Genomic DNA, 12,461 nt, shown 5'->3' with positions numbered 1-12,461 from the left:
TGAACTTTTTGCAGTCATAAAAAGGCATGAACACGCCTATATTTTCTAATTATTATTTTTATTGGAAACATGTTACTTTTTAATTTTCTAGTATTAGGAAATAGATGGGAGGGGCCACAGTTAAGTGTCAGATCATGTGTTTTACCTGCAGATGGCCACATGGTCAACCCAAGACATTTTCACTTAAGCTAGCAGGACATGAAAATATGCAAAGCCTGCTGGATCAGGCCAGTGGCCCATCCTCTTCTCACAGTGGCCAACCAGGTGCCTATGGGAACTTTGCAAGCAGAACCTGAGTGCAACATCACTCTCCCCACTTGTGAATCCCAGCAGCTGGTGTTCAGAGTCATAATGGCTCCAACAGTGGAGCATTCAGAAATTGTTCCAGGAACATAAGCCCTGTTGAATCAGAGATACCCAAGGGAGGCCCACAAGCTAGACTTGAGGGCAACAGCAGTCTCCCCTTCTGTGATACCCAGCAACTAGTATTAAGTGACATACAGACTCCAGCCATGGAGATGGAACATAGACATAACGGCTAGTAAGTATTGATAGCCTTATCCTCCATGAAATTGTCTAAACCTCTTTAAAACCATCCATACTGGTGGTCATCACTGCCTCCATAGTTTCATAGTTTATCTCTGTGCTGTTTGAAGAAGTAGTTTCTTTTATCTGTTCTGAATCTTCCAACATTCATCACCTCCCTGCCTAAGAACTTGGAGAATCACTGCCAGAGAAAATCATACTGAGCTAGATGGATAAATAGTCTTGCATCCGCTTGATGTGCAACTATAGTTTTGGATCCATTATGCTGGGTTCTGTGCATTGTCTCATCATGAGCACAGTTCAAAGGCTGGTTCACACATACATATGCATGAATTCGTTTTGTGGCATTTGATGACAGGCAGTTGAATGTGTTGATTTAATTTTGTTTCCGATTCGTATACCACACTTATACATTGCTGTACACAAGGCAATCATAGATTTAGCAAATATACAATAAAGGTCATACATTCTATAGCAATCCAGTCCAGTACAAATAAGTGATAATGAAAAATTGGGCTATAAAAATATATGACTTAAATAAGGTAACATCCAACCATCCATTTGAAAAATAAAAATTACATGATAAAATTAACTCAGAATATCAGCAAGTAGTAATTAAACAGAAAATCACTCCCAGCAATTACAGCAAATCATTGCTAGTCTATGATTAATTTAAAAAAAACAGCAAAGGCACAATAGATAAAATACCACGAAAGATCAACTGAGCAGCAAAGTCACAATGCCTATAAAATTCCAGGATGGACAAACGTAGCTGGTCTCCTGCTCCAGATCTAATAACTAATCCACAGGTACTTCGCGAAGAAGAAGGAAAGGTCAGTCTCAGTACTGAAACAGCTGTGCTGAAAACCTCGAAATGAAAAGGCTCAGTATAAGGTGGGGCAGGGTTCATAAATGCTGGCAAAACATTGATGGACATAAATTGATGGGCTGTAGTGAAACACGTTGCATTTGTGGTAGTGCATCTGTGGGCCAAACCAGATGATACGTTTTGTGATTTGGGAGCAGGGAGGCAGTAAAAGGTCCTGAAAGTGTTAGCTGATACAGTGGGGAAAGTAGGTGATCTAACTGGAAGCTTTGCCTTATCAATTGTGGGGAGGGCAGTAAACTCAGTGGCGGAGCAACTGCTTTTCATGCAGGAAGTCCCAGGTTCAATCCTCAGCATCTTCCTGTAGGGCTCTGATTGACTCTAGAGAGCTGCCACTAATCAGTGCAGGCAATTCTGAGCTGGATGGGCAAGGGCCTGGACTCAGTATAAGGGAGTTTTCTGTCTTCCAGTTTCCTCCATTCTCCCTCAGTGATGCTGTCATATAAGCACATCTGGTTAGTTATGCAGCACCTTGATACCATCAGATTCATTCTGTGACCCCTGATTGGCTGGAATCTTATACTGATTGACAGAGAGAAAAGGGAGGGAGGGTGACAACACAGCAGAAGTATGTATTGTGAAATGTGCAGGGGGGGAGGTGAACATTCAGAGATGTAGAAGGACTGGGAGGGGTTGTCTCTTTTGAAAGCATACCTATCACACAGAAAATATTCACAGGCGAGCGTTCAGTGCAGCGTTAATAATAGACAATTCAGATTATATTTAATGCAGACAAATAATTAAGATTGGTGTGCCCCTGCAGATGAGGCTATTCTTCAAAATAATTTACAAATGAATCTTTTAATTTGTTTTCATTATTCAAATGACTCACATGCATCTTAACCTCCCCGTCAGAATAAAATATTTGCTAGCCCGGTCTAATAAGCAGCCTACTCTTGACATGTTTATAAATTACTTTAAAAGATTCTGTGACAATGGGAATTTAATTTGGTTATATTTTAATGACCCGGTGCTGAATAATTTGCATGCGCATCTCAGGCCTAATTGGTACTTTAAAGGAGGCAGGAACAAGCAGCCCAACCATAAGAAAAAAATGTAAGCGTGGGGCCTTTGATGTACTATTGAAAAAGAATTTCACAAATTGGTTCAGCCATTACCTCTCCATTTTGAATGTCAGTACACACATGGCTACGTAGCGCTTTTGGCACCCAGTTGCCTCAGAAGCTAAAATATAGTGAGGTGCTGTCCCCCCCCCCCCATTTCTTCCTTCCTTCTCTAAAGAAGGTGAGGCTCCTCCAGACAACCTGTTTTTATTGAGCATTCATCCTGATCTATTTGCGCAAAGTTTATGTGGAGGTTAGATTATCTTTATTGAGCATTCATTCTGATTTGTTTGTGGGGTGGTTATACAACAATGAACACCCAACCTGATTTACTAGTGGGTTTTTCTACATCTTCCTGTTAATCATCTGTTCATCCTATACTTTGCAGTTATTTGCACATCACTTTCCTGATCTGAAAATGAGCTCTTTTTAAATATAAAGTAGATTTGTTGTGCTAGGATGATGGAGCACATTAATCCACATTAATTGTGCAAATCTAAATTTGCGGCATATGCTTGCATTCCTCCCACAAGATAGTGACAGTCTACGAGTACCCCTATTGAGCTCAGAACTTCAGGGTTTGGGAGGACAGGTTTAAAAACAGCAGAGCAGAGCTGATCCCATTGTGTTACAATGTAAGGAGAGAAAGCCATTTGATTCTTGTGAGACTGAGTTGATGTAGCAGTTGGGAGTGTGTGGCATTGGTTAGAGGAAAGGTGCCTATAACATGTTGAGGGATGGCAATGGAGCTCCTCTGATGTGACTGCATATCACCAGTGTGCTGCAGTCATTGCTTAACCCTAGATGCTTCTTGCTCATATGCTGCCACTTTCATCTCACACACTGAAACAGAGAAATGAAAAGGAAGAGAGTGCTACTTAAGTGTCCCTAAATTATAGACCAAAGGCACATAATGCTGCAAACTTGCCAAAGCTAAGCAGATCTGAGTCTGGTCAGTTCTTGCATGAGAAACCACTTGATACTAGGAATGGAAAGGTCTGTCCAGTTTCTTTTTTTCAAATCTTAAATTTAGTTCCCCACATTTTGCAGCAATTTGTTAATTAGTTAAAAACCAAAAAAAACCTCATGAAAATTCATCAGCATTTTATTGCAAATTTCTCCCATTAATCTCATCCCCCAATATAATGCATTTTGTATGTTATTTTGACTAAGATCATCTTCATATTTGTGCGCATTTCACCTTGCTATATATATGCATTTTGTAAACATTGGTTAGAGAACTGCATCACAAATTTAAAAAGATAGCTGTGTTTTAGTTTGCACATTGTTTCAGAAAGCATGGATTTTTGCTCCATCCCTACTTGGTATGTCAAGTAGTTTGTCACCTTGAATTTCAGTGAAGAAAGCAGCAATGTAAAATGTAACATGTGGGGCCTGCAACAAGAAATTATTGCAGCGTGGAGTGCTTCTGTTCAGTTTTCTAGTCAATAGAGAGACCAAGCAACAGGAACCGCATTTAGCAATGGTAAAACTAATATTGATGCAACCATGTACAGAATAGCAGAATAATGCAGTTTAACTACATACAATGCAGGCCAAGGCCACAAAATGAATACATGCTAGGGCCACGATGTAAGCATTCATACAGTTCGTACACTTGCAGCTCCTTTCGTTCTTCTTCAAAACACCAGTTGAAGAATATGGATGGGTGGCAGTGATTAATCTCTTATTGCATCAGTTATCTTTGATACATCTTTCTTCCTTTCAGGTAAAGATCATTCCTGATAATCCTAAAAGCATACTTATGGGGAGGAGGATGAATAAATAATCGAATTGCTACCTTTTATTCGTTCAGTGGCCTTTGCTGGTATTATTTGTAGTTTATTGTTGGCATTCATCTGTCTTGGGCCACAATGGAAGAGTGTGTCTTCAGGGGTAAAGTCTAACCACTGGAGAGATATAGTGCCTGTGGATATAGGGGAGAACTCATAGCTTCTGCCTTCCGTGTTGTTTTTGCTGCGTTTGCAACACTGAAATAACTTCCCTAGGGTGCAAGCCTGGGCAGCGAGTATGGAGGTCCTGGGATACCCAGATGGCAAGTGCCCCCTATTGGCCCCACTGCTGTCACCCAAAGAAAAGCAGAGAAATAAATTTGCAACAGCTTGGCTACAGGAGTTGCCGGAAGGAGGCATACAAGGCGCCATCCAACTGCCTTACAGACTTCACTCCAGATTTGTGTAGGGTGTTAGTCCTTGGCCTTTTCTTAGTTTATTGTACTCATCTGCTATTTTGTACATGTTTGCATCAATATTACTTTAATTTTTGCTAAAATGGGAGATCCTTATTCTACTCACAGAGCTCTATTTCCAGAGTGCTTTAAGAATCAATCCCTCTTTTCCTCTTGAATAGTGGCAAATAGGAATCTTCTACCAATTCTCAGGGATGCGGGTGGCGCTGTGGGTAAAAGCCTCAGCGCCTAGGACTTGCCGATCGCATAGTCGGCAGTTCGAATGCGCTCCCGTCGTTCGGTCCCAGCGCCTGCCAACCTAGCAGTTCGAAAGCACCCCCGGGTGCAAGTAGATAAATAGGGACCGCTTATCAGCGGGAAGGTAAACGGCGTTCCGTGTGCTGCGCTGGCTCGCCAGATGCAGCTTGTCACACTGGCCACGTGACCCGGAAGTGTCTGCGGACAGCGCTGGCTCCCGGCCTATAGAGTGAGATGAGCGCACAACCCTAGAGTCTGTAGACTGGCCCGTACGGGCAGGGGTACCTTTACCTTCCCAATTCTCAGGGGACGCGGGTGGCGCTGTGGGTAAAACCTCAGTGCCTAGGACTTGCCGATCGTATGGTCAGCGGTTCGAATCCCCGCGGCAGGGTGAGCTCCCGTCTTTCGGTCTCAGCTCCTGCCCACCTAGCAGTTAGAAAGCACCCCTAAGTGCAAGTAGATAAATAGGGACCACTTTATAGCGGGAAGGTAAACGGCATTTCCGTGTGCTGCACTGGTCCTGGCTCACCAGAGCAGCTTCGTCACGCTGGCCACGTGACCCGGAAGTGTCTTCGGACAGCGCTGGCTCCCGGCCTCTAGAGTGAGATGAGCGCACAACCCTAGAGTCGGACACGATTGGCCCGTACGGGCAGGGGTACCTTTACTACCAATTCTCAGCACTCTTAACTATAGTTCCTAGAATTTTGTTTAGGGGGAGCCATGACACTGTTTTAATGTATAGTGCAGGTGGACTCTTAAGATCAGTTCTCCACATTTTCACACCAGTTAATAAGCCAGAATAGCTCAGTCAGTAGAGCATGTGACTTTTAATCTTAGGGTTCTGAGTTTGAGCCCCACATTGAGCAAAAGATTCCTGCATTGCAGGGGGTTGGACTAGGTAATCCTTGTAATCTCCTCCAATGCTACAATTCTATTCTTCTTCTTAGTCTTCTTCTTCTTATTTTAAAAAAACCTCATGAAATTTTATTAATATTTCTGTGCAAATTTCACTTCATATATATGTTTGTATGCCAATTTCGCCCAATATACATATTTTTTTTCAATGCAGTTTTATGCTATTTCCACTAGTATGTGCATTTTCACGGACACTTTACCCCAGTATGTAAATTTCTGTGCACATGACTTGATCGATGAACTGCATTGCAAAATTCAGAGCAGTGAGGCTTTCAAAGGATGGCTTCAGCTTATGTATTGTTTTGGAAAGTGAAAATTATGGAGGTTCACCTTCCAATGGGAAGTAGATAAAAAATTCTCCCCTGTCCTCCTCCAGTGTATACAAACATTGCTGCTGCCATGTGGTAGCATGATGCAAACACGCAGGTTGATGAAAAGCAACAACAGGCTTAAGCTTTTGTTATCCAAAATCTTAAACCACTTGCAGCCTAAGATCTGCATTTGAAATGCAGACCCTCCAGGCCCCCCCCCCAACCGTCATTGCTCTCACCATGAGTAAAGTAACTCACCCGCAATCTAGGAATGGGGGGTTGGGGAGACTATTCATAATCTTTAAGAGTCAATTGGATAGGATAATACAGTTATCACTTACACTGCTAAACTAATAGAATAAAATTTGAGAAAACAATTAGATTTTACAGAGTTATTTCTCCAGAGCTAGACATTAAAGTAATTTCAAAAGGCACCACTGTCCTTAACTCCGTTTAAGAGAAACATCTCTCCACGTTTGATTTCAGCTTTGATTTCAATAGTACCAGACGAATTTGAGGGTTTTGTATAAATCATAAACTTTCTACGTAACCTTCATTTTAGAATCTGGGGTGTCCCCCATGGATTCCTTTAAGGTTAGAAGTTGTATAGGCTGTTGCAGGGTGTATGTGTGTCTTTATTCTAATATTGAAGAGGAACTGAAGCTGTTGACCTGTCTTGACCTTTAGTGCTAGATTAAAATTCAAAGAAGCTGCCATGGCAACTGTGCCTTGAAAATTAGATCCTGACAGATATGCCTAAAAGAAACTTAAAACTGCAAGTGTTGCTTTGAACTCTGGAAAAAGATTGCTTACCATTGTCAAAGACTGCTCCTTAATTGAAATAATCTGCGTTTCCCCTTTACTTGTATATATATAAAAAAGAAAGGACAAACGGAAGAAAAAAAAGAAATGGAAGATTTTATCTTTTGAAGAGATTTATTTGTTAAGGCTCCCCACCTGTGCTATACTTTTAAAGGAAAATCATACTGCTTTAAACTGTATATAAAAAATCCTGGGAACTGTAGTTTTTTAAGAGTGCTGAGAGTCATTAGGCAGGGAGGAAATTTGCCACTAATATTAGAAGGAAATCTCAAGTTGTATGAAACTTCTAGTCAATAATTCCTAATTTCATTGGTAATTGGACCAATGCAGTTATTGTCATGTTTCATGTAAACAGTAGTTTCAGAACCCAGTTGGGTGGTGCTTAACCCCTTCCCCTTCTGACATGTTCCCTGGTGAAAATGCTCCCTCTGGGTCCAGGCTGGAGCTACCATGGCCAGCAATGGAGTCTTACTTCTCTAAGCAAATAGGAATTTAAAGGGATGACATATGGGATATCTGCAGAGGGAAAAGTTAATCTCCCCCATCCCACCTCATGTCCTCCTGGTGCTGCTTCCTCCCCTCACTCCTGGCTGTAGTTTGTTTACATTTTTATAAAACCTTCACACTGATGGCATTGACATCACGTGGATATTGTGGTACTCACAGCTTGGTTCCCCCGTACCTGTGTGGTGGTGAAAAGAGAAAGTTGTGACATATACACAAGCCTTCAGAAACCACCAGCTTATCTGGGGGTTGACAGACTTCTATAAAATGTGAGCTGTTGACATTATGATGTCATCAGCTGGAGGAGGGGCTATCTGTGTAATTTAAAGAGGCAGTCTGTAAATTGCCGAAGAGAGGAAGCATCCTAAAAGTAAGTAATTCTAAAGAAAAATGGCTATTTGATTGCTTCCATATTTGTGGGCAGGTGTGGGTGGGTGTAAACACATAGACATTCCTTATTAGAGATACTTATGTCAGATTAGAATGTGTTCTGGATACATTCAAAGATCACCATTCTAGCCTTTGATGTTTTGGGTCCTATGTCAGGTGCTCCCATCGTAATAGCCCATCATGGCCAAAAGTGCCCTTTGAAGCCCACCACCATCCATGCATAAGGTCAGTCTCCAAGGAGTAGGAAGGGAGGTGCAGTCAGCAACTGCTCCATGGACCCTTGGCTAAAGTGAGTGACCTTCATCCATAATCAATAAACAAAACTGGAGTTGTCTCGTTTTTCTTTGCCTTTTGGCAAAATTTGGGATTAGTACTGCAATCTGGCACAGCTGTTTCCAAGATCGCACATTCTGTGTTCTGTGGGCAGTTCTGCCCAATTAACCTCTTTTTCTTGTTTATTTATTTTTATGTATTACTTTTATATCCTACCTTTCCTCCAAGGAGCTGAAGTTGGTGTGCATGGTTCTCCTTCTTCCCCATGCTATGCCAAAAGTGAGTGACTGGTCACCCAATGCGCCTCATGGTTGAGTGGGGATTTGAATTCAGGTCTTGCAATCTTAGTGCAACACTCTAGCCACTACACCACAGTGGCTCTCAGTTTTTGACAAAGCCAATGGTACCCTCCCCTGCAAGCAGTAGTACATGAAGTGAAAGCACACTTCCAAGTTTTAATAAGAAATGAAATTGGTTAATTGCATTTCTTGTAATGTGACCATTTCGCTCACCTGGCCTTTAATTCTGCAATCATTGCCTACCGACCACAGGAATAGGGGCCAGTGGGGAGAGGGTTCTGTGCCAAGAACAAAGCTAAATAACAACAAGAGTAGTAGTGAACTCTCCAAAGGCACACTACGGTGGCATGTGCTGTTTATCAAAATATATAAGCATATAGCAGTAACAGGGACTTTGTAAACACATTATAGGAAACTATGAAAGATAAACCACTAAGGTGCCATTTTCCAAACTCCATAAGCACCAAGTTAAGAGACTAGCATCATAAAGGAGATCTGTGTCATTAAAAATATTTGTTTTCGTCGGATCTTATTGTGCTTTGGGCCCAGTGGACTAATCCCTTTTTATCCTTGGGAAATGGTGCCATTTAACGAATCCACAGCTAACTGGAATAGGCCTGGAAAAACAGAGATGGTGCAGGCTAAGCTTATGTGCAATGCGAACTTGTTAGAGATTGTCACAAGCCTGATAAGCTGGTTGTGTACTCTGTGTTGAATTAAGAACAACAACAAAATAGTATTGTAAAAGTGACTTCTGCTGGGGTTTTACAGAGTCTGGATGCAAAGGGTTTGGTTTTTAGGAGCCCTCCAAACTGGGTTTTTTTGGGGGGGGGGCTGTTGGGGAGGAATTCTGCAACGTGCCATGGATGGAGTAAAGCCACATTCAACAAATACATTTAAAGCACTATGATACCACGTTAAACATCCGTATCTTCTCCCAAAGAATTATGGGAGCTGTAGTTTGTTAAGGGTGCTGAGAGTTGTTAGAAGACTTATTACCCTCACAGAGCTACAACCAGCAGAGTTCCCTGGGAAGGGGGAATGTCTGTTATACTACTCTGAGAATTATGTTTAAAGTGCCTTAAATGCACACTGTGAATGAGGCCTAATTGTACATTAGTGGTGGATTTATAGTGGACCATCCACACATCATTCTAATTTTTTAGTTGTTCTGCGATGCTTCCCCAATGTTACTTAATTATTGCTGTCTGGAGGGGCAACAAAAACAAGAGTGTACCAATTGGAGATGAAGCAGTATGCCTGCCTCCCCTGGTGCAAGCAGTATTGAAAACAGCATCATATATATTTGCCCCAATACCACCATGAGCATTAATCCTCATGAACAAAGCTGGAGGGGCCCCTAGTCTCAGCAGACTAAATGCTTGGTCATGAGGCAGGGCTTATCCTGCAACCTAGCAGACACAGCTGACGTCTGCCTTATACTCTATTTTTTCCCCTCACTAAAAGTGACTAAGCATGCAGTGAACAAAGCAGAATTAATGCATCATATTTAAAAACACAAAAAACAAACAATAAATCCATTAAAGAATAATGACTTCCAAATGTGACAAATTTGCAGATTAAAGCTCATTGAATATGCATTGAAATGATTGATGGGAATGGCTCAGAAAGAGCTATTGCAATCTATTGGATCAATAATCCTGTCCCCTCTCCTCAAACCCACCCCTAGAAACTGTGCTAACTGCCTGATGAAAGACATACTTCGTTAGGGAAGACAATCAAAAACAAGGGCATTAATAGAATGAACAAGTGCACATAGCAGTAGTTTACTGTTTATGTTGCTTACCCGTCCTTCTATCAACCAGCAATACAATATTTCTAATCATTTGCATTTGTTGTGGAATGTTCTGCTAATGTCACTCAGACATCATTTAAAAGGAGGAGTCTCAAAAAACAACCATGTCTTGATTGGACAAATTGCTTTATCAGTGTGAACCTTTCTAGGCCAGTTGTTTCCAGTCAACTGACACTTCAGGGCCAGCCCTACCATTAGACAGAGTGAGGAAGCTGCATGAGGTGAATGAGTTGTGCTAGTGGAAGACAGAGCTATGTTGCCCACAAAGTCTGTCCTGTGCCCTCTCAGATAGACTACTGCTCTCAGGAGAACACTGTCCCATCAGCAGTGTTGAAGTAAGTTTCAGGGGCCAGCCTGATCAGATACTTAAAATGGAACTAGGCAAGGGGGGCAGCATCTTGTCTCCACCACAGAGAGCCAGTGTGGTGCAGTGGTTAAGAGCGGTAGTCTCGTAACTGGGTTCGCTTCCCCGCTCCTCCACATGCAGCTGCTGGGTGACCTTGGGCCAGTCACACTTCTTTGAAGTCTCTCAGCCCCACTCACCTCACAGAGTGTTTGTTGTGGGGGAGGAAAGGAAAGGAGAACGTTAGCCGCTTTGAGACTCCTTAGGATAGTGATAAAGCGGGATATCAAATCCAAACTCTTCTTCATGCCTTGGACTGCAGAATATTCTGAGGATGAAAGATCCATGTTGCCACATGGCAAACCATCAAACAAGCACTTTGTCACGCTCCTCACTCATCTGGTCATGTGTAATGGTGCAGAATCAAGAGAAGTGACCATACCTCAAGTGTTAGATTAGGAACATCAAAAGATCCTACTGAATCAGGGCCCATCTTGTCCAGCATCCTGTTCTCAGAGTGGCTAACCAGATGCCTATGGGGAAACCTGTAAGCAGGACCAAAACACAAGAGCACTCTCCCTTCCTGGGGCTTCCAGCAACTGGTATTCAGAAGCACTACTGCTCCAACCATAGAAGCAGAGCATAGCCATACCCAATAATTTTTCCAATCCTCTTACAATGCTTTGCAATGTATGCATTGCAGGGAAAAGGTCCCATGTTCAATCTCTGGCATTTTCAACTTAAAAAATAAATAAACCAGGTAGTTGGTAACATGAAAGAGCCTTGTCCTAGATCTCTGACTGCTGTCAATCATCACAGGGCTCATCCATACCTCCACTTGTCCTGTGCCTAGAAAGAATATTTCCAAGAAGTTTTCTGCTTGGCCCACTCTTTTTGGACATAGGTCCAAGCAGTTTTGCCTTTGCCCCTCTGCTTGCCTGGGAAAATCTGCTCCTGAGTGCTAAATCAGAACAAATGGCAATCTGCAGAAAACCTGATTGTTGTTGGCTCCAATTCAGTACTAAAGATTGGGTTTCCCCGGGGAGAAGCAGCAGGGCAAACAGAGCTGTGAATAAGCCCATAGACAGTTCTGATCTGTATGGAAGAATTGTCTGCCCTGGTATAAGGCAGCTTCTTATGAAATGGCTAATAGGGTAGAAATCATGGGATCTCATAGTGGATGTGAAACCATAATCAGTGAACCTAACCAGAACCTCAAAGAACTCCACTGGTACAAGATCCATGGGGTGGAGGCGAGGGGGAGAAGGCTGCACTAGCAGGATGATTTTAAGATCTCTTAACGTTGTCCTGTAGTAGAGCCACAGTATATAATTTAAATCCCTGAGTGGCATCCCTGATCCCTGCTCAACAGCACAGGAGTGTAGAAATCAATATGAGCCTAACATGAAGATACCTAATGTCAGAGTAATGTCTAGCTTTGCGGTGCTCTGTAATAATACGCATTGTGCTAGCTTTTAGGACTAAGAGTGCTATTGTATTTATGACCCTCTGTGCGATGCTAAGAATTCCATTAAGTGCAAAGATAAAACAGCATAAACTTGGCCAGTAAGCAATGTCACCTGTGGAGGGTGGGGTGGGAATAGGTCCACTGAGGGGGGAGGAATGGATCCCTTGAAAATGAGGCTTAAGAAGGTGAGTGGGAGAAGGGAAGTAGGGTAGACTTGTCGCTAAGAAAGCAATCCTAGACACAAGAAGCTGGCATAAAGCAAGCTGGTGTAATGTGAGCTGGTGTAAAAGCTATACCAGATCCAAAACCCTGTTCAGCAGCGGGGCTACAGCTCTACTAAAGCCTGGCAGAGGGAAACCAAGTCTTTAATGTAGTGCT

General features: G+C 42.4%; 1 protein-coding gene and 1 long non-coding RNA gene across 14 annotated transcripts in view; one reads left to right on the top strand and one right to left on the bottom strand.

Annotated features, from left to right (window-relative positions):
• AFF2 (ALF transcription elongation factor 2) overlaps positions 1 to 12,461 on the top strand; it is a 382,241-nt gene that overhangs the window by 245,515 nt on the left and 124,265 nt on the right. The gene's annotated exons all lie outside the window — the stretch shown is intronic.
• On the bottom strand, positions 1,948 to 7,816 carry LOC310669047. The gene is made up of 3 exons (XR_014506988.1): positions 7,655 to 7,816; positions 4,298 to 4,423; positions 1,948 to 3,339 (listed from the first exon to the last, which is right to left on the bottom strand). It is a non-coding gene; the product is annotated as an uncharacterized lncRNA (long non-coding RNA).

This window comes from Podarcis tiliguerta (assembly GCF_965153285.1).
Source record: "Podarcis tiliguerta genome assembly, chromosome: Z".
NCBI lineage: Eukaryota > Metazoa > Chordata > Lepidosauria > Squamata > Lacertidae > Podarcis > Podarcis tiliguerta.
Note: the sequence above shows the minus strand (reverse complement) of the source record. Positions and strands in the feature narration are given on the sequence as shown.